The 18,325-nt window shown below is 49.0% G+C and overlaps 1 long non-coding RNA gene across 1 annotated transcript; it reads left to right on the top strand.

The window, feature by feature from the left end:
• The first annotated feature begins 13,449 nt into the window (after positions 1 to 13,449).
• On the top strand, positions 13,450 to 15,861 carry LOC123061856 (uncharacterized). Its single transcript, XR_006429381.1, has 4 exons — positions 13,450 to 13,926; positions 14,050 to 14,136; positions 14,245 to 14,317; positions 14,444 to 15,861. It is a non-coding gene; the product is annotated as an uncharacterized lncRNA (long non-coding RNA).
• The last annotated feature ends 2,464 nt before the right edge of the window (positions 15,862 to 18,325 follow it).

The following is an 18,325-nucleotide window of genomic DNA, read 5'->3' on the forward strand; positions in this document are numbered from 1 at the left end:
ACGGGTATCTCCGAAAGCATCTGTTGGGTGACACGGATCAAGACTGGGATTTGTCACTCCGTATGACGGAGAGGTATCTCTGGGCCCACTCGGTAATGCATCATCATAATGAGCTCAAAGTGACCAAATGTCTGGTCACGGGATCATGCATTATGGTACGAGTAAAGTGACTTGCCGGTAACGAGATTGAATGAGGTATTGGGATACCGATGATCAAATCTCGGGCAAGTAACATACCGATTAACAAAGGGAATTGTATACGGGGTTGCTTGAATCCTCGACATCGTGGTTCATCCGATGAGATCATCGAGGAGCATGTGGGAGCCAACATGGGTATCCAGATCCCGCTGTTGGTTATTGACCGGAGAGCCTTCTCAGTCATGTCTGCATGTCTCCCGAACCCGTAGGGTCTACACGCTTAAGGTTCGGTGACGCTAGGGTTGTAGAGATATGAATATGCACTAACCCGAAAGTTGTTCGGAGTCCCGAATGAGATCCCGGACGTCATGAGGAGTTCCGGAATAGTCCAGAAGTAAATATTTATATATGGGAAGTTGTCATACGGTCACCGGAAAGGTTCGGGGGCATATCAGTATTATACCGGGGCCACCAGAGGGATTCCGGGGGTCCACCGGGAGGGGCACCTCTCCCGGAGGGCCTTATGGGCTGTATGAGGAAGGGATCCAGCCCAAAGTGGGCTGGGGCACCACTCCCCCCTAGGGCCCATGCGCCTAGGGTTGGGGGAAACGCTGAGGGGGGCGCCCCCCTTGCTTGGGGGACAAGCCCCCTCCCCTTGGCCCCGCCCCCCTAGGAGATTAGATCTCCTAGGGCCGCCCCCCTAGGCCCACTATATATAGTGGGGGGGGGGGGAAGGGCTGCACCACCCATGCCTTTGGTGCCTCCCTCTCCCTCTCCAACACCTCCTCCTCCTCCATAGAGCTTGGCGAAGCCCTGCCGGAGTACTGCTGCTCCACCACCACCACGCCGTCGTGCTGCTGCTGGAGCCATCTTCCTCAACCTCTCCTTCCCCCTTGCTGGATCAAGAAGGAGGAGACGTCACGCTGACCATACGTGTGTTGAGCGCGGAGGTGCCGTCCGTTCGGCGCTAGGATCTCCGGTGATTTGGATCACGTCGAGTACGACTCCCTCATCCCCGTTCCTTGAACGCTTCCGCTCGCGATCTACAAAGGTATGTAGATGCATCCGATCACACGTGGCTAGATGAACTCATAGATGGATCTTGGTGAAACCGTAGGAATTTTTTTGTTTTCTGCAACGTTCCCCAACATTGGCATCATGAGCTAGGTCTATGCGTAGTTCTCTTTGCACGAGTAGAACACAATTTGTTGTGGCCGTAGATGTTGTCAACTTTCTTGCCGCTACTAGTCTTATCTTGCTTCAGCAGTATTATGGGATGAAGCGGCCCGGACCAACCTTACACGTACGCTTACGTGAGACTGGTTCCACCGACTGACATGCACTAGTTGCATAAGGTGGCTGGCGGGTGTCTGTCTCTCCCACTTTAGTTGGAGCGGATTCGATGAAAAGGGTCCTTATGAAGGGTAAATAGAAGTTGACAAATCACGTTGTGGCTTTCACGCAGGTAAGAAAACGTTCTTGCTAGAACCCTATTGCAGCCACATAAAACTTGCAACAACAATTAGAGGACGTCTAACTTGTTTTTGCAGCAAGTGTTTTGTGATGTGATATGGCCAAAGTTGTGATGAATGATGAATGATATATATGTGATGTATGAGATGTTCATGCTATTGTAATAGGAATCACGACTTGCATGTCGATGAGTATGACAACCGGCAGGAGCCATAGGAGTTGTCTTTATTTTTTGTATGACCTGTGTGTCATTGAGAAATGCCATGTAAATTACTTTACTTTATTGCTAAACGTGTTAGCCATAGTAGTAGAAGTAATAGTTGGCGAGCAACTTCATGGAGACACGATGATGGAGATCATGATGATGGAGATCATGGTGTCATGCCGGTGATGAGATGATCATGGAGCCCCAAGATGGAGATCAAAGGAGCTATGTGATATTGGCCATATCATGTCACTATTATTATTTGATTGCATGTGATGTTTATCATGTTTTTGCTTCTTGTTTACTTAGAACGACGGTAGTAAATAAGAAGATCCCTCATAATAATTTCAAGAAAGTGTTCCCCCTAACTGTGCACCGTTGCGACAGTTCGTTGTTTCGAAGCACCACGTGATGATCGGGTGTGTTAGATTCCGACGTTCACATACAACGGGTGTAAGACAGATTTACACATGCAAACACTTAGGTTGACTTGACGAGCCTAGCATGTACAGACATGGCCTCGGAACACAGAAGACCGAAAGGTCGAGTATGAGTCGTATAGAAGATACGATCAACATGAAAATGTTCACCGATGTTGGCTAGTCCGTCTCACGTGATGATCGGACACGGCCTAGTTAACTCGGATCATGTTATACTTAGATGACTGGAGGGATGTCTATCTGAGTGGGAGTTCATTGAATAATTTGATTTAGATGAACTTAATTATCATGAACTTAGTCTAAAATCTTTACAACATGTATTGTAGATCAAATGGCCAACGTTGTCCTCAACTTCAACGCGTTCCTAGAGAAAACCAAGCTGAAAGACGATGGCAGCAACTATACGGACTGGGTCCGGAACCTGAGGATCATCCTCATAGCTGCCAAGAAAGATTATGTCCTACAAGCACCGCTAGGTGACGCACCTGTTCTCCCTGCAGAACAAGACGTTATGAACGCTTGGTAGACACGTACCGACGATTACTCCCTCGTTCAGTGTGGCATGCTTTATAGCTTAGAACCGGGGCTCCAAAAGCATTTTGAGAGACACGGAGCATATGAGATGTTCGAAGAGCTGAAAATGGTTTTTCAAGCTCATGCCCGGGTCGAGAGATATGAAGTCTCCGACAAGTTCTTCAGTTGTAAGATGTAGGAAAACAGTTCTGACAGTGAGCACATACTCACTATGTCTGGGTTACATAACCGCTTGACTCAGCTGGGAGTTAATCTCCCGGATGACGCGGTCATTGACAGAATCCTTCAGTCGCTTCCACCGAGCTACAAGAGCTTTGTGATGAACTTCAATATGCAGGGGATGGAAAAGACCATTCCTGAAGTATTTGCAATGCTGAAATCAGCAGAGGTAGAAGTCAAAAAGGAACATTAAGTGTTGATGGTGAATAAAACCACTAAGTTCAAGAAAGGCAAGGGTAAGAAAACCTTCAAGAATGACAGCAAGGGAGTTGCCACGCCCAGTAAGCAAGCTGTCGAGAAGAAGCCAAAGAATGGACCCAAGCCCGAGACTGAGTGCTTTTATTGCAAGGAAAGTGGTCACTGGAAGCGGAACTGCCCCAAATACTTAGCGGACAAGAAGGCCAGCAAAACAAAAGGTATATGTGATATACATGTAATTGATGTGTACCTTACCAGTACTCGCAGTAGCTCCTGAGTATTTGATACCGGTGCGGTTGCTCATATTTGTAACTCAAAACAGGAGCTGCGGAATAAGCGGAGACTGGCGAAGGACGAGGTGACGATGCGCGTCGGGAATGGTTCCAAGGTCAATGTGATCGCCGTCGGCACGCTACCTCTACATTTACCTACGGGATTAGTTTTAAACCTCAGTAATTGTTATTTAGTGCCAGCTTTGAGCATGAACATTGTATCAGGATCTCGTTTAATTCGAGATGGCTACTCATTTAAATCCGAGAATAATGGTTGTTCTATTTATATGAGAGATATGTTTTATGGTCATGCTCTGATGGTGAATGGTTTATTCTTAATGAATCTCGAGCGTAATGCTACACATATTCATAGTGTGAGTACCAAAAGATGTAAGGTTAATAATGATAGTCCCACATACTTGTGGCACTGCCACCTTGGTCACATAGGTGTCAAACGCATGAAGAAGCTCCATGCAGATGGACTTTTAGAGTCTCTTGATTACGAATCATTTGACACATGCGAACCATGCCTCATGGGTAAAATGACCAAGACTCCGTTCTCAGGAACAATGGAGCAAGCAACCAACTTATTGGAAATCATACATACTGATGTGTGCGGTCCAATGAGTGTTGAGGCTCGCGGTGGTTATTGTTATGTTCTCACCCTCACTGATGACTTGAGTAGATATGGGTATGTCTACTTAATGAAACACAAGTCTGAGACCTTTGAAAGGTTCAAGGAATTTCAGAGTGAGGTTGAGAATCAACGTGACAGGAAAATCAAGTTCCTACGATCAGATCGTGGAGGAGAATACTTGAGTCATGAATTTGGCACACACTTAAGAAAATGTGGAATAGTTTCACAACTCACGCCGCCTGGAACACCTCAGCGTAATGGTGTGTCCGAACGTCGTAATCGCACTCTATTAGATATGGTGCGATCTATGATGTCTCTTACCGATTTACCACTATCTTTTTGGGGCTATGTTTAGAGACTGCCGCATTCACTTTAAATAGGGCTCCGTCGAAATCCGTTGAGACGACACCGTATGAATTATGGTTTGGGAAGAAACCTAAGCTGTCGTTTCTAAAAGTTTGGGGATGCGATGCTTATGTCAAGAAACTTCAACCTGAAAAGCTCGAACCCAAGTCGGAAAAATGCGTCTTCATAGGATACCCTAAAGAAACTATTGGGTATACCTTCTACCTCAGATCCGAAGGCAAGATCTTTGTTGCCAAGAATGGATCCTTTCTAGAGAAGGAGTTTCTCTCGAAAGAAGTAAGTGGGAGGAAAGTAGAACTTGATGAAGTATTACCTCTTGAACCAGAAAATGGCGCAACTCAAGAAAATGTTCCTCAGGTGCCTGCACCGACTAGAGAGGAAGTTAATGATGATCATGAAACTTCAGATCAAGTTGCTACTGAACTTCGTAGGTCCACAAGGACATGTTCCGCACCAGAGTGGTATGGCCACCCTGTCTTAGAAATCATGTTGTTAGACAGCGGTGAACCTTCGAACTATGAAGAAGCGATGGCGGGCCCGGATTCCGACAAATGGCTGGAAGCCATGAAATCCGAGATAGGATCCATGTATGAAAACGAAGTATGGACTTTGACTGACTTGCCCGTTGAGCGGCGAGCCATAGAAAATAAATGGATCTTTAAGAAGAAGACAGACGGGGATGGTAATGTGACCATCTATAAAGCTCGGCTTGTCGCTAAGGGTTATCGACAAGTTCAAGGGGTTGGCTACGATGAGACTTTCTCACCGGTAGCGAAGCTGAAGTCCGTCCGAATCATGTTAGCAATTGCCGCATTCTATGATTATGAGATATGGCAAATGGACGTCAAAACGGCATTCCTTAATGGTTTCCTTAAGGAAGAATTGTATATGATGCAGCCGGAAGGTTTTGTCGATCCTAAGAATGCTGACAAGGTGTGCAAGCTCCAACGCTCGATTTATGGGTTGGTGCAAGCATCTCGGAGTTGGAACATTCGCTTTGATGAGATGATCAAAGCGTTTGGGTTTATGCAGACTTATGGAGAAGCCTGCGTTTACAAGAAAGTGAGTGGGAGCTCTGTAGCATTTCTCATATTATATGTAGATGACATACTTTTGATGGGAAATGATATAGAGCTTTTGGACAGCATTAAGGCCTACTTGAATAAGAGTTTTTCAATGAAGGACCTTGAAGAAGCTGCTTATATATTGGGCATCAAGATCTATAGAGACAGATCAAGACGCCTCATAGGTCTTTCACAAAGCACATACCTTGATAAGATATTGAAGAAGTTCAATATGGATCAGTCTAAGAAGGGGTTCTTGCCTGTGTTGCAAGGTGTGAAATTGAGCTCAGCTCAATGTCCGACCACGGCAGAAGATATAGAAGAGATGAGTGTCATCCCCTATGCCTCAGCCATAGGTTCTATTATGTATGCCATGCTGTGTACCAGACCTGATGTAAACCTTGCCGTAAGTTTGGTAGGTAGGTACCAAAGTAATCCCGGCAAGGAACACTGGACAGCGGTCAAGAATATCCTGAAGTACCTGAAAAGGACTAAGGAAATGTTTCTCGTTTATAGAGGTGACGAAGAGCTCGTCGTAAAGGGTTACGTCGACGCTAGCTTCGACACAGATCTGGATGACTCTAAGTCACAAACCGGATACGTGTATATTTTGAATGGTGGGGCAGTAAGCTGGTGCAGTTGCAAGCAGAGCGCCGTGGCGGGATCTACATGTGAAGCGGAGTACATGGCAGCCTCGGAGGCAGCGCATGAAGCAATTTGGGTGAAGGAGTTCATCACCGACCTAGGAGTCATACCCAATGCGTCTGGGCCGATCAAACTCTTCTGTGACAACACTGGAGCTATTGCACTTGCCAAGGAGCCCAGATTTCACAAGAAGACCAGGCACATCAAGCGTCGCTTCAACTCCATTCATGAAAATGTTCAAGATGGAGACATAGATATTTGTAAAGTACATACGGACCTGAATGTAGCAGATCCGTTGACTAAACCTCTCCCTAGAGCAAAACATGATCAACACCAGAATTCCATGGGTGTTCGATTCATCACAATGTAACCAGATTATTGACTCTAGTGCAAGTGGGAGACTGTTGGAAATATGCCCTAGAGGCAATAATAAAAGGATTATTATTATATTTCCTTGTTCATGATAATTGTCTTTTATTCATGCTATAATTGTGTTATCCGGAAATCGTAATACATGTGTGAATACTTAGACACCAACATGTCCCTAGTAAGCCTCTAGTTAGCTAGCTCGTTGATCAACAGATAGTCATGGTTTCCTGACTATGGACATTGGATGTCATTGATAACGAGATCACATCATTAGGAGAATGATGTGATGGACAAGACCCAATCCTAAACATAGCACAAGATCGTATAGTTCGTTTGCTAGAGTTTTCCAATGTCAAGTATCTTTTCCTTAGACCATGAGATCGTGTAACTCCCGGATGCCGTAGGAGTGCTTTGGGTGTACCAAACGTCACAACGTAACTGGGTGACTATAAAGGTATACTACGGGTATCTCCGAAAGCATCTGTTGGGTGACACGGATCAAGACTGGGATTTGTCACTCCGTATGACGGAGAGGTATCTCTGGGCCCACTCGGTAATGCATCATCATAATGAGCTCAAAGTGACCAAATGTCTGGTCATGGGATCATGCATTACGGTACGAGTAAAGTGACTTGCCGGTAACGAGATTGAACGAGGTATTGGGATACCGACGATCGAATCTCGGGCAAGTAACGTACTGATTGACAAAGGGAATTGTATACGGGGTTGCTTGAATCCTCGACATCGTGGTTCATCCGGTGAGATCATCGAGGATCATGTGGGAGCCAACATGGGTATCCAGATCCCGTTGTTGGTTATTGACCGGAGAGCCTTCTCGGTCATGTCTGCATGTCTCCCGAACCCGTAGGGTCTACACACTTAAAGTTCGGTGATGCTAGGGTTGTAGAGATATGAATATGCAGTAACCCGAAAGTTGTTTGGAGTCCCGGATGAGATCCTGGACGTCACGAGGAGTTCCGGAATAGTCCGGAAGTAAAGATTTATATATGGGAAGTTGTCATACGGTCACCGGAAAGGTTCGGGGGCATATCGGTATTCCCCCAACCCTAGGCGCATGGGCCACCGGAGGGATTCCGGGGGTCCACCGGGAGGGGCCACCTCTCCCGGAGGGCCTTATGGGCTGTATGAGGAAGGGATCCAGCCCAAAGTGGGCTGGGGCGCCACTCCCCCCTAGGGCCCATGCGCCTAGGGTTGGGGGAAACCCTAAGGGGGGCGCCCCCTTGCTTGGGGGGCAAGCCCCCTCCCCTTGGCCGCCGCCCGATCTCCTAGGGCCGGCGCCCCCTAGGCCCCCTATATATAGTGGGGGGAGGGCTGCACCACCCACGCCTTTGGTGCCTCCCTCTCCCTCTCCAACACCTCCTCCTCCTCCATAGAGCTTGGCGAAGCCCTGCCGGAGTACTGCTGCTCCACCACCACCACGCCGTCGTGCTGCTGCTGGAGCCATCTTCCTCAACCTCTCCTTCCCCCTTGCTGGATCAAGAAGGAGGAGACGTCACGCTGACCGTACGTGTGTTGAACGCGGAGGTGCCGTCCGTTCGACGCTAGGATCTCCGGTGATTTGGATCACGTCGAGTACGACTCCCTCATCCCCGTTCCTTGAACGCTTCCGCTCGCGATCTACAAAGGTATGTAGATGCATCCGATCAGTCGTTGCTAGATGAACTCATAGATGGATCTTGGTGAAACCGTAGGAAAATTTTTGTTTTCTGCAACGTTCCCCAACAATTATTGCCTCTAGGGCATATTTCCTTCAATTGAATGGGTACAGAGAGGAAGAGCTAATTGGCTGAAGCACGGTGACCGTAATACAATTTTTTTCCATTTGTATGCTTCGGCAAGAAAGAAGAGGAATACGGTCAAGGGTTTAATGGACGAAAATGGGGTATTGCAGGAAGGGAAACAGGAGATGGATGACATTATTAAAAATTATTTTGCAACACTGTTTTCTTCCCAGGTTCAGGTCCCTAATGAGGAGGTCATTGAGAAGTTCACTCCGAGGGTGACAACTCAAATGAATGAGGCAGTGTTAGCTCCATTTTCTGAGGAGGATGTACGCTGTGCGGTGTTTAATATAGGTGATTTTAAGGCACCAGGGCCTGATGGACTGCACGCGGCGTTCTATAAGAGATTCTGGAGTATGTTAAAGGATGATCTTGTGAAGGAGGTTTTAGAGGCGATCAACTCAAGAACAATTCCAGATGGGTGGAACAGTACAACCATAGTGTTGATACCGAAAGTTGAAAGTCCCACAAGCATCACGCAGTTCAGGCCGATTAGTTTATGCAATGTAGTGTATAAAATCATCTCGAAGATGCTCGCTAATCGGCTCAAGTTGATTCTCCCAGAGATCATTAGTCCTACTCAGAGCGCTTTTGTCCCCGGGAGATTGATTACAGATAACATTTTAATTGCTTATGAGTGTGTCAACACAACTAAGAGGAAGAAAGGAAAGTCTGGTTTATGTGCAGTTAAACTCGACATGCATAAGGCATATGATCGAGTTGAATGGTGTTTTTTGAGGAGAATGATGCAGAGACTTGGGTTCGCGGAGCAGTGGATCTCCTTGACCATGGAGTGTGTGTCCTCGGTGTCTTATAATGTGCGGTATAATTCCTGGTGCACCGAGGTTTTCTCCCCCACCCGCGGGCTTCGGCAAGGGGATCCGTTGTCACCTTACCTGTTTTTGATTTGTGCGGAGGCGCTATCCTGTATGCTCAAAGAGGAGGAGAATAATGGCTCGCTCATTGGGGTCAAGGTATGTAGGGAGGCGCCGCAAATTTCCCATTTGCTTTTCGCTGACGATTCTCTAATCTTAATGAAAGCGGATGGCCCAATGCGGCGTGTCTTTGAAGGGTGCTTGATGACTACTATGCGAGTTCAGGCCAATTGGTCAGTGATGCAAAATCTAGCATTTTCTTTAGTGAAAACACTCCAATACAGGAGAGGGCAGCAATCTGTCAGCACCTAAATATTGCCAATGAAGCTCTGAATGATAAATACCTAGGCTTACTTGCGATGGTAGGTGTTGATAGGAGTGATTCTTTTGAGTATCTTATTGACAGAATAAATCAATTGGTTATTGGATGGAAGGAGAAGATGCTTTCCTCTGGTGGTAAAGAAACGCTTATTAAGGCTGTTGCTCAAGCTATGCCGGTATTTGCGATGTCTGTGTTCAAAATTCCGAAGAAAATCTGCAAAGGAATGACGGATGCAATATCAAAGTACTGGTGGGGTGACGATGACAACCACAAGCGCATACATTGGGCGTCATGGTGGAAACTATGTGTGCCTAAAGATAGAGGAGGGCTGGGATTCAGGGATTTACATAGCTTCAACCTTGCTTTACTAGCCAAACAAGTCTGTAGGCTGCTGGAAAACCCTGGCTCTCTTTGTGCACAGATTCTGAGGGCCAAATATTATCCATATGGAAAACTTTTAGATGCTAAATTGAAGAGTGGGAGCTCGTATACATGGCAAAGTATTTATGCTGGGATTAACACGTTCAGGAGAGGTGCAATATGGCGCATAGGAGATGGCTCACAAGTGAATATTTGGTCTGATTCGTGGATTCAATCTAGTGCTGATGGTCGTGTTATTACTCCACGAGGTACGACTTTGCTGTCTAAAGTATCAGAACTCATTGATCCGGTCACTGGTCTATGGGACCAAGAATTGATACATAGTGTGTTCTGGCCGGTGGATGCCCACCGAATCTTGTCAATACCACTGGCACCGAATGGAATGATGGAAGACTTTCTGGCCCGGAGATTCACAAAGAACCACATTTTTCGGTAAGATCAGCTTATTATGTTGAATGGGAACACCAATTTGCTCGCTGGTACGAAAGAACAGAGGGCCAACCATCTCAACGGCACCCGGTTTGGGCAAACCTTTAGAGTTTCCAAGTTCCAGCAAAGATCAAGATCCATGCATGGAGGGTTCTACATGGGTTCATTCCGTGTTATGGGGTCCTGGTGAACCGGCACATTGGCACGGCGGATAGCTGTCCTATGTGTGCGGGTGGATGTGAGGACATTATGCACTCACTCTTTACCTGCACGAGGGCAGCTGAGATTTGGAGATGCCTGAAGCTGGACAACTTCATAGAAGAAGCTTGCTCGACTGATAGGGCGGGAACGGCGGCGTTGGACTATATTTTATGTGCTCCGGCTCGGCGGAGTTCGATATCACATACTACTGCCCAAGCTCTTATCCTTGTGGGCATTTGGTATATATGGTGGGAACGACGCCAACACGTCCGTGGCGAAGATGTGCAAACCCCGGCTCGGTCAGCGTTGTCAATCGCGGCGCTTACCGCTAACTATCTGAAGGCCATGAAGAGAAAGGCAGAACCAAGGAGAGATGGATGGACGAGGCCGCTCAAAGGTGTTGTGAAGGTAAATGTAGATGCATCTTTCAAAGCACACTCTCTCCAAGGAGCTGTAGGTGCTATTCTACGAGATCATAAAGGTGTGTTCATCGCGGCGCCGAACGAACAGCTTGAACATGTTGCAGATGCAGGGACGGCGGAAGCATATGCACTACGACATGGTTTACTCTTGGCGCAGCAGCTGGGGATAAGCAAACTTGTGGTGGAGTCGGATTGCCTTGAGATGATCAATACTATGAATAATGGAGGTTTTACGGCTTCACGTGCTGCGGCGATTTACTCGGATTGTTTGGTCCTCATCATAGGATACACTTCGGTCACTTTTGTCCATTGCCCTAGAGAGGCAAATTATGTATTTTACGAGTTAGCTAGGTTGGCGAGGCCTTCCCCATCACTTTGGTTGAAGGAGCCGCCGGCTTTCATTGTAATAGGCTTGGTGGATGATGTAACAGTACTATGATCTAATAAAATGACCGAAGTTTAAAAAAAACATGCATACCTGCATTTCCTCAAAAAAAAACATGCATACCTGCACCGAAGGACGTCTGACTTAACGTTTGCCAGGTACCAATGCCTTGCGTGTATCCGTCGTTTGATGCGGCAATACATATCACTGGAGTTTCGTTAGACAACCACCTGTCTTTTCTGAAAGGAAAAAAAACACACCATTGGACGAGATTAGAAAACAGTTTTTTCTTGCAGGACTAGCGGCTGCCCGTTGTACGCGAGTGTGCATCCGAATGAGACCACATTCTCAATCCTTGTGATGCGGTAGTTGAAGTAAAGCTCATAATCTTGTTGGTTGCTCGTTCTGACTGCGGTATTGTTGGTTTGATTCTTTTTTGAAAAGAAAATGAAGTTAACCTTGACTATCTTTGCGTTGCTGAAGGCTTGAACGAATTTATGGCATGCCTCGTCATCTGTAGGAACAACCTCCGCAAAGAAATGCAGGCGCAGGTCCACCCGTGTCATGTCCGATGGCTGCGGTGACTTGAGCGACAATGGCCGGAGGGGCCCCTCATACGTGAAGTGCCGCAGCAGCGGAGCATCGAGCTCCATGGTGTGTTGACAATTATGAACCCAGCAGTCGAAATTTGAGAGAGCGAGGGTGGTGACCCCGGGGCAGCGCATGACCAGCGAACGCTGCACACGAGGGTTCCCTACAAAGAGCTCGGATTTGTCGAGGTGCAGAGTGGCGAGCAGCGGCGCGGCGTAGATCACGCCTTGGAGTAGGTCGAGCGAGACGCTGCACAGGTGCAGCCGCAGCTCCACGAGCCGAGGGAATTGACTACGGAACACCTGGTCGTAGTCCACGCACTTGCTGAGGTGCAGCACGCGGAGGGACGTTGACGACGACAGGACGCCTATGCTGAGAGGGTAGAGAAACTTGGACCAGGGTGTGTCCGAGCACGGGCCGTAGAAGAGCCCGATGTGGAGTTCCTCTAGGTGGCGGGCCGCCTTGCCGGACAGCAGCGCCCCGAGTCCTTGGGCCATGCCCTGCTTTGCTTCGAACACGGCGTCTCTGAAAGACGGTGACAGGTAGGCACTGGGGTAGTCGTCCTCTCCTTCCGTGTACCTGAACGTGAGCGTGGTTACGCTGCGGCTAGCGGCGGCGAGAGCTTCCTTGGCGTCACGCATGATAACTTGGCGCTTCTTGTATCAGTCGAGATGGTCGTAAGAGCGCGAGTCGAGGTTGACGGCGCCGGATGCGCGCCAGAGCGAGCGCCACCGCCGCCCGAGCACGCCGGTGGAGGCGCCGTCCTTTGCCGGCAGGAAGTACATGATGTGGTGTAGAAGGTCATCGGGGAGGTCCGAGAGTCGGTCGCCGCCAGCGCCAGGCATCGTTTCGTTTCGTTGGATCAATCGATCGAGGAGCTTTTGCACTACCTGATGGACACAACGCGGCCGATCGACCTGTTTTTATACAGGCATATCTGATTCCGACCGCCACACGAAATTGGGAATGTTTCCAATTCTGCCCGCGCGGGTGAATCGGCCGGCCAGGAGACACGAAATAACGGACACGCACATCCATATGTCATCTCTATTCCTAAGGGCATGTACAATGGTAGCATATGGATACATATGCCTCATAACAAAAAATAATTTGAGGCATCTATATTAATTTTTTCTCTTCAATGCAAGCTATCACTAATGGATTTCATTAAAAAATAGAAAATAAAGATTTTAATACACATGCATCTCTACTTTTCACTCCAACTTTTTCAGCTTTTTCATCGAACCATACTTTTTCTCTTCAAGCACCCGCCTCCTGGAGAGGATCCCGCTTCCCTATCCAAACCTACTTTACGTCATATCCGATCCTACATGGCATGCGAGGCATCACCTTGAGGCTATGCATTATACGTGTCCTAATGGAGCAGTTGGTAGTCTCCACCGGTCAATTTTCGTCCCACCACTTTTGTCTGGGTTTTTTCGCCGGTTAACCTTCGTAGATTTTTTTGGTTCCGTCCACCACCTCCCCTCCGCTGGTTTTAGCATCGTGACAGAACCAATCCCTCGCTAGCCCTACCTCCTCTCGTGTCTCCAGTCGCAGCAGCCGCCGCCGCCGCACCCCAATCCAACCCCGCCGCCGGCGATCTCCTCACCCCCCTGTGCCGTCGCCTCCAACCTTCTATTCCTCTCCCAAGGGAAGGGAAGGGAAGGGAAGGGAAGGCAAGGGAAGGGAGAGGGAGCGCCCAGATCCACGGCGGCATCAGCGCGTCGTCCTCGACCTGATCCGCGTCTGTCCACGGATGGGAGCTAATCGGCACAGGAAATCCCCGTCCCCGCGTCCGAGCCCCGCCACCCTCCGCAACGGCTCGACCGCCCATCGACGCGCTGCCCCCGCGGCGCCCGACCAGTTCGGCTCTCGCGGCTGGTGGACGCGCCCTTGCTGTTGCCGACGTCGGCTCGCTGCGCCGCACTGGCCCTCACAAGCGTCTTCTGTCAATGGTTACAACTCACGTTCCTCTCTATTTTCTCTTTGAATTTTCTTTTGAGCCGGTCAGGAAGCAAGAACATGTCGATTGACATGCCAATTGGAGATGATTTGAGGAATTTTTACATGTTTGGTAGATGGACTTGAGAGGTCAAGGAGTTTCCATTGGGACATCGGGACATGCTCCTCCATCTCCTCCGGTGGACGACATCCAACATCGCCAGGTAGATTACTGTTTTTGCAAATTCCAGTTCTTGATGTTTAAAACTGGATGATCTGCACCAAACCCCTCTATTGTTCTATTTCTGCTTAAATCTGATTTGGTTGTTCAGTTCATGCACTTATGGACTGAAGAAAAAAAATGGAAATGAAGAAGAAAAGAATAGCAATATTATCATATGCGAGGTTTGCTTTTAACCTTGGTTCCTAACCAATATTTGCTTCATAATTCTCCCGAGAGATTCACACTGTCATTCATATTATGAATATAGTTCATAACCAGTATTCTCTTTTATCTAATTATATGTACAGAAAGGAGTAATCTGAAGTGAATTCATGCTATGTTAACAGTCTAACAAACATCTTGGAGGTGTGAATGCTTTCTTGGGTCTGACAAGTAATCAATAATTGATGGTATACTGGGATTTTTCTCATACTTCTAGCACTTCCTCATTGACAATAAAGCAAGTAGTATCACAACAAAGGCTATCCAGGTATTTTTTTTTCAACTATAATCCATCCAACTTTAGGGACTGCTCAATTGGATCTGCACAATCCAACAAAATAAATGTACATAGTGTCTGCGACACTTTCATCCGATCATCACGAAGGTAGTTGTAGGAGTAAAAAAGTATGTCATACTATTTTTTCAGTTCAAGCCAAAAGGCTAGGACAGGTAATACCTGTTTTTACAGTACTTGTGCAAAAAGTATGTCATACTGTTTGCTCTAGATGATTTTGATGAATTTTACAACCTTATTTTCAGTTGTTTACCCCAAAAAATGGTCTGCTTTCATGGGGTTTATTGAATCCAGGAAAGAACTGTGAGTAGTAGCGAACCAGACATGAAAAGTTTCAGAGAACTACGAAAACTCCGGTCAGTTTTGTCGGGATCTTGTGACACAGTTCCAGGACTCTATTGACTAAGGAAATGATATATATGTGTGATTTATCCTGTTAAAACTTTTAGTGTTCACTTAGGGGTGAGTGCAACCAGTAACTGAATTTAGACTACGAACTAGAGTATGACAGTAAAGTCAGGAGCATGATGGAGAACACACGGGACATTGAGGACTAATGGTCACCACTTAAATCTTGCTTTACATACAGTTCAGTTCCAAGTAGTCTGATACATAGATGGCGAGGGGAGTGCTGATTTGGGGTTGATTTTGGTAATTATATATTTTCCTTGATGACTGTCATTTTGTTGTCCTACATGTGCTATATGATATGCATAACAACTTGAGAGCACCTTTGCTTCTCTTGATGTGCTTCGTCATACAGTTTTTTAAAGTGCACAAGCAAGCTTGCGAGTGATGACAACTACTATGACCTACAACCTTGAATCTAGGTTTCTGGGGTTGAACATAGGGGCACAGCGCGCTCTCCCATCTAACCAGTGAAGCGTAATGAAGGAAAAGCTACAGTATACAAATCGTCACAGTCATTCAGTTTGTCCAAAACTGAGAAAAGCTCTTTAAAAAAACTGGGAAAAGCTCACATGATGGAATGAGATGAGATTTCAACATCATGATTGCGTTTTATAATTTGAACAACCAAAGTAGATTGTCGGGGAAACTGATCCTCGAACACCTATGGGGCCGGCGGACCGGGCCCCTTTCGGTTCGGCGGGGGGCGGAGGTCGCACGAAGAGCAGATCGAGGCAAAGCACACGAGCAGTTTACCCAGCTTCGGAGCTCTCCGGAGAGATAACACTCCTACTGCTGCTTGTCTGGTTGTATTATCTTGCCTTCTTGCTCTAGAGAGAGAGAGTAGTGTTTTCTGGGCTACGAATGAATCGAACCGAACTGTCCGAACCCCCTCTACGTTGCGCATGGGCCTCCTTTTATACGCTAAAGGGGTCACCGACAGGTGGCAACGCAGAGGAGGGTACAAATGTAAAAAGTGAGGTGGTTGGTACAGTTGCTTGTACAGTGTACCCTACCTAACCCTGACGGCAGGGGACAAGGGCATTAAATGCCTGTCTGGGTCGCCCAAACAGTGCAGAAAAGGACCGTTAGGGGCGCCACCGTTCGCCACGATGGCGATCCTGTCAACTTCGCATGCCACTGCGCACCGCTGGCTGCATAGCCTCCCGCCACGCGCGCCTGGAGAGGCCCCCAGGGCAACACGTTGGTGGATGCGCTGGAGCGTGGGCACAGAGTGGCCGCCTGCCGCGGCAAGCGCCTTGCCGCTGCTGTTATCTTGTCGGGTCCAGAAGGTTGTCGCTCACCGGGCCTCGAGGTATCTGGGCTGGTCTTTCCGGCAAGCTCCTCTTGCCGGGGCCTTGTTGCCTTGTCGGAGCGCGTGGCGCGTCGCGGCAAGTTCCTTGGCGTGCCTCGGTTGGCCTTCCCGGCAAGCTCCTCTTGTTGGGGCCTTGTCTCCTGAGGTTAAATACTTTGTTCTTGAATGGCTCCAAGGAAACCTTGGAGGATCTTGGCGTTCGCCCGGCAAGCCTTGCCGCGGGGTGCTGCAACTGCCCGTGCACAAGTTCGGGGTACTAGGGTACCCCTATTCTAGTACACCGACAGGAGCCCCCGGGCCTGGGCCAGACACAGTGCCGAGCGCTGTTGGGCCAGGTCCAAGACAGGGCACGGGCACACGCGGACTGGGCCACACCAAATCTCGCTCCGTATCCACCGCGCTCTCCCATAACGGCACGCGTTGAATGCGGCATCATGGGAGAGATCGTGGGTGGTTGTTTATTCGGAAGGGCGAAACGTCCGCCCCGTCCCTCTTTATAAGCAGAGGAAACAGGGGCAGTTCGTTCCCCCTCGCTGGTTGCTGCTACTCCATTTTCAAGAACCTTCGCCACTCCCCTCTTCTTCTCGAAGCCGAGAGATCAGCGCTCCGCCCCCCATTGCCACCAGCATCACCACGCTGTCGACCTCCCTCACCACCTCCGCCATGGCCCCGAAAGCCGACAAGGGAAAGTGCGTGAAGTCGGCCGAGGCGCAGCGGCTCGCGGCGCTGCGGAAGGAGCGGGCGATCTTCTCCCCTCAACTCGGCATGCAGGAGCTGAGGGAGTACTTCTACCTCTTTTGGGCGACAGATACGCGTGCGCATCCGCGCACGAGGGTACTCCCGGCCGCTGCTTCGGAGCTGGCTCCAAACGGGTACCCATTCTTCGCGCTATTCTTCTACTGCGGGCTTTGCCCGCCCTTCTCGGAGTTCTTCTGCGATATCATGAACACATACGGCTTCCGCCTCCTTGACTTCACCCCCAACGCCGTTCTGACCATGGCAGTTTTCGCATATTTGTGCGAAAACTTTGTCGGAGTCCACCCCAGTGTTGCCCTTTTCCGCCACTACTTCATACCTCGGGTAGAGAGAGGAGAGCCGCTTGTCGGAGGGATCGCCTGGATCTCGAGAGTCGACAAGAAGGAGGCGTACTTGGAGGGTGAGCTCCGCAGCAAGTGGGATGAGTGGAGAGCGGAGTGGTGCTGGATTGTCGAGGAGAATCCGCAGCCCTTCACCGCCATGCGCCAAACTCCAATAGTGCGCGGCAATGACTGGAGCAACGTGGCCCCGGAAGACGAGAGGCTGAAGATCGCCATTACTAGGATCCTTCGCCTCAGGTTTGCCGGGCTTACTGTAGGCGCTGTAGACGCAGATTTCCTCCGCCGCCGCATCGCCCCCCTGCAGGAGAGGGGGAGGCCGCCTGGGAATTCAAGAACTCGGCGGACATCATGAGGTTGCGGCCGGGCCTCAACTACAACTTCACCGTCTTGGAGCTGGATGCGATGCTCCTGGAGTTGTTCAAACGCGACCCCCAGCACCCATTCACGCTGCCGAGGGGCGTTGTCCCATTATGCAACAATTCTTCGCTTGACCGGATCCGCGCCATGATGTCGTTGTTTGATTCACACGAAATCGTTCCAACTTGGCAAGAGCCTGCGGATGACGTCGTGCAAGCGTTCTTCGACAACTTGGAAGAAGTGCCGGTCCACGCTGACGAGCAGAAAAGCCTCACCCGTGACACCACCAACGAGGAGCTGCAGCGCATCGCCACTAGGGCGGAAGAGGTTGCGGCCGCAGCTGCCGCAGGCGTGTTTGGGTTCACTGTGGAGGAGGCGGAGGCTGCGGAGGCGGCAAACCTTGCCGAGCGCGCGGAGTTCATGGGCGAGGAGGAGCCTGCCGGTTCCGAAGCCGAGCCGAGCGAGGCCGGCGAGGAGGAGCCCGAGCCTTCAGAAA

The sequence above is a fragment of the Triticum aestivum genome, chromosome 3A (assembly GCF_018294505.1).
Source record: "Triticum aestivum cultivar Chinese Spring chromosome 3A, IWGSC CS RefSeq v2.1, whole genome shotgun sequence".
NCBI classification, from domain to species: domain Eukaryota; kingdom Viridiplantae; phylum Streptophyta; class Magnoliopsida; order Poales; family Poaceae; genus Triticum; species Triticum aestivum.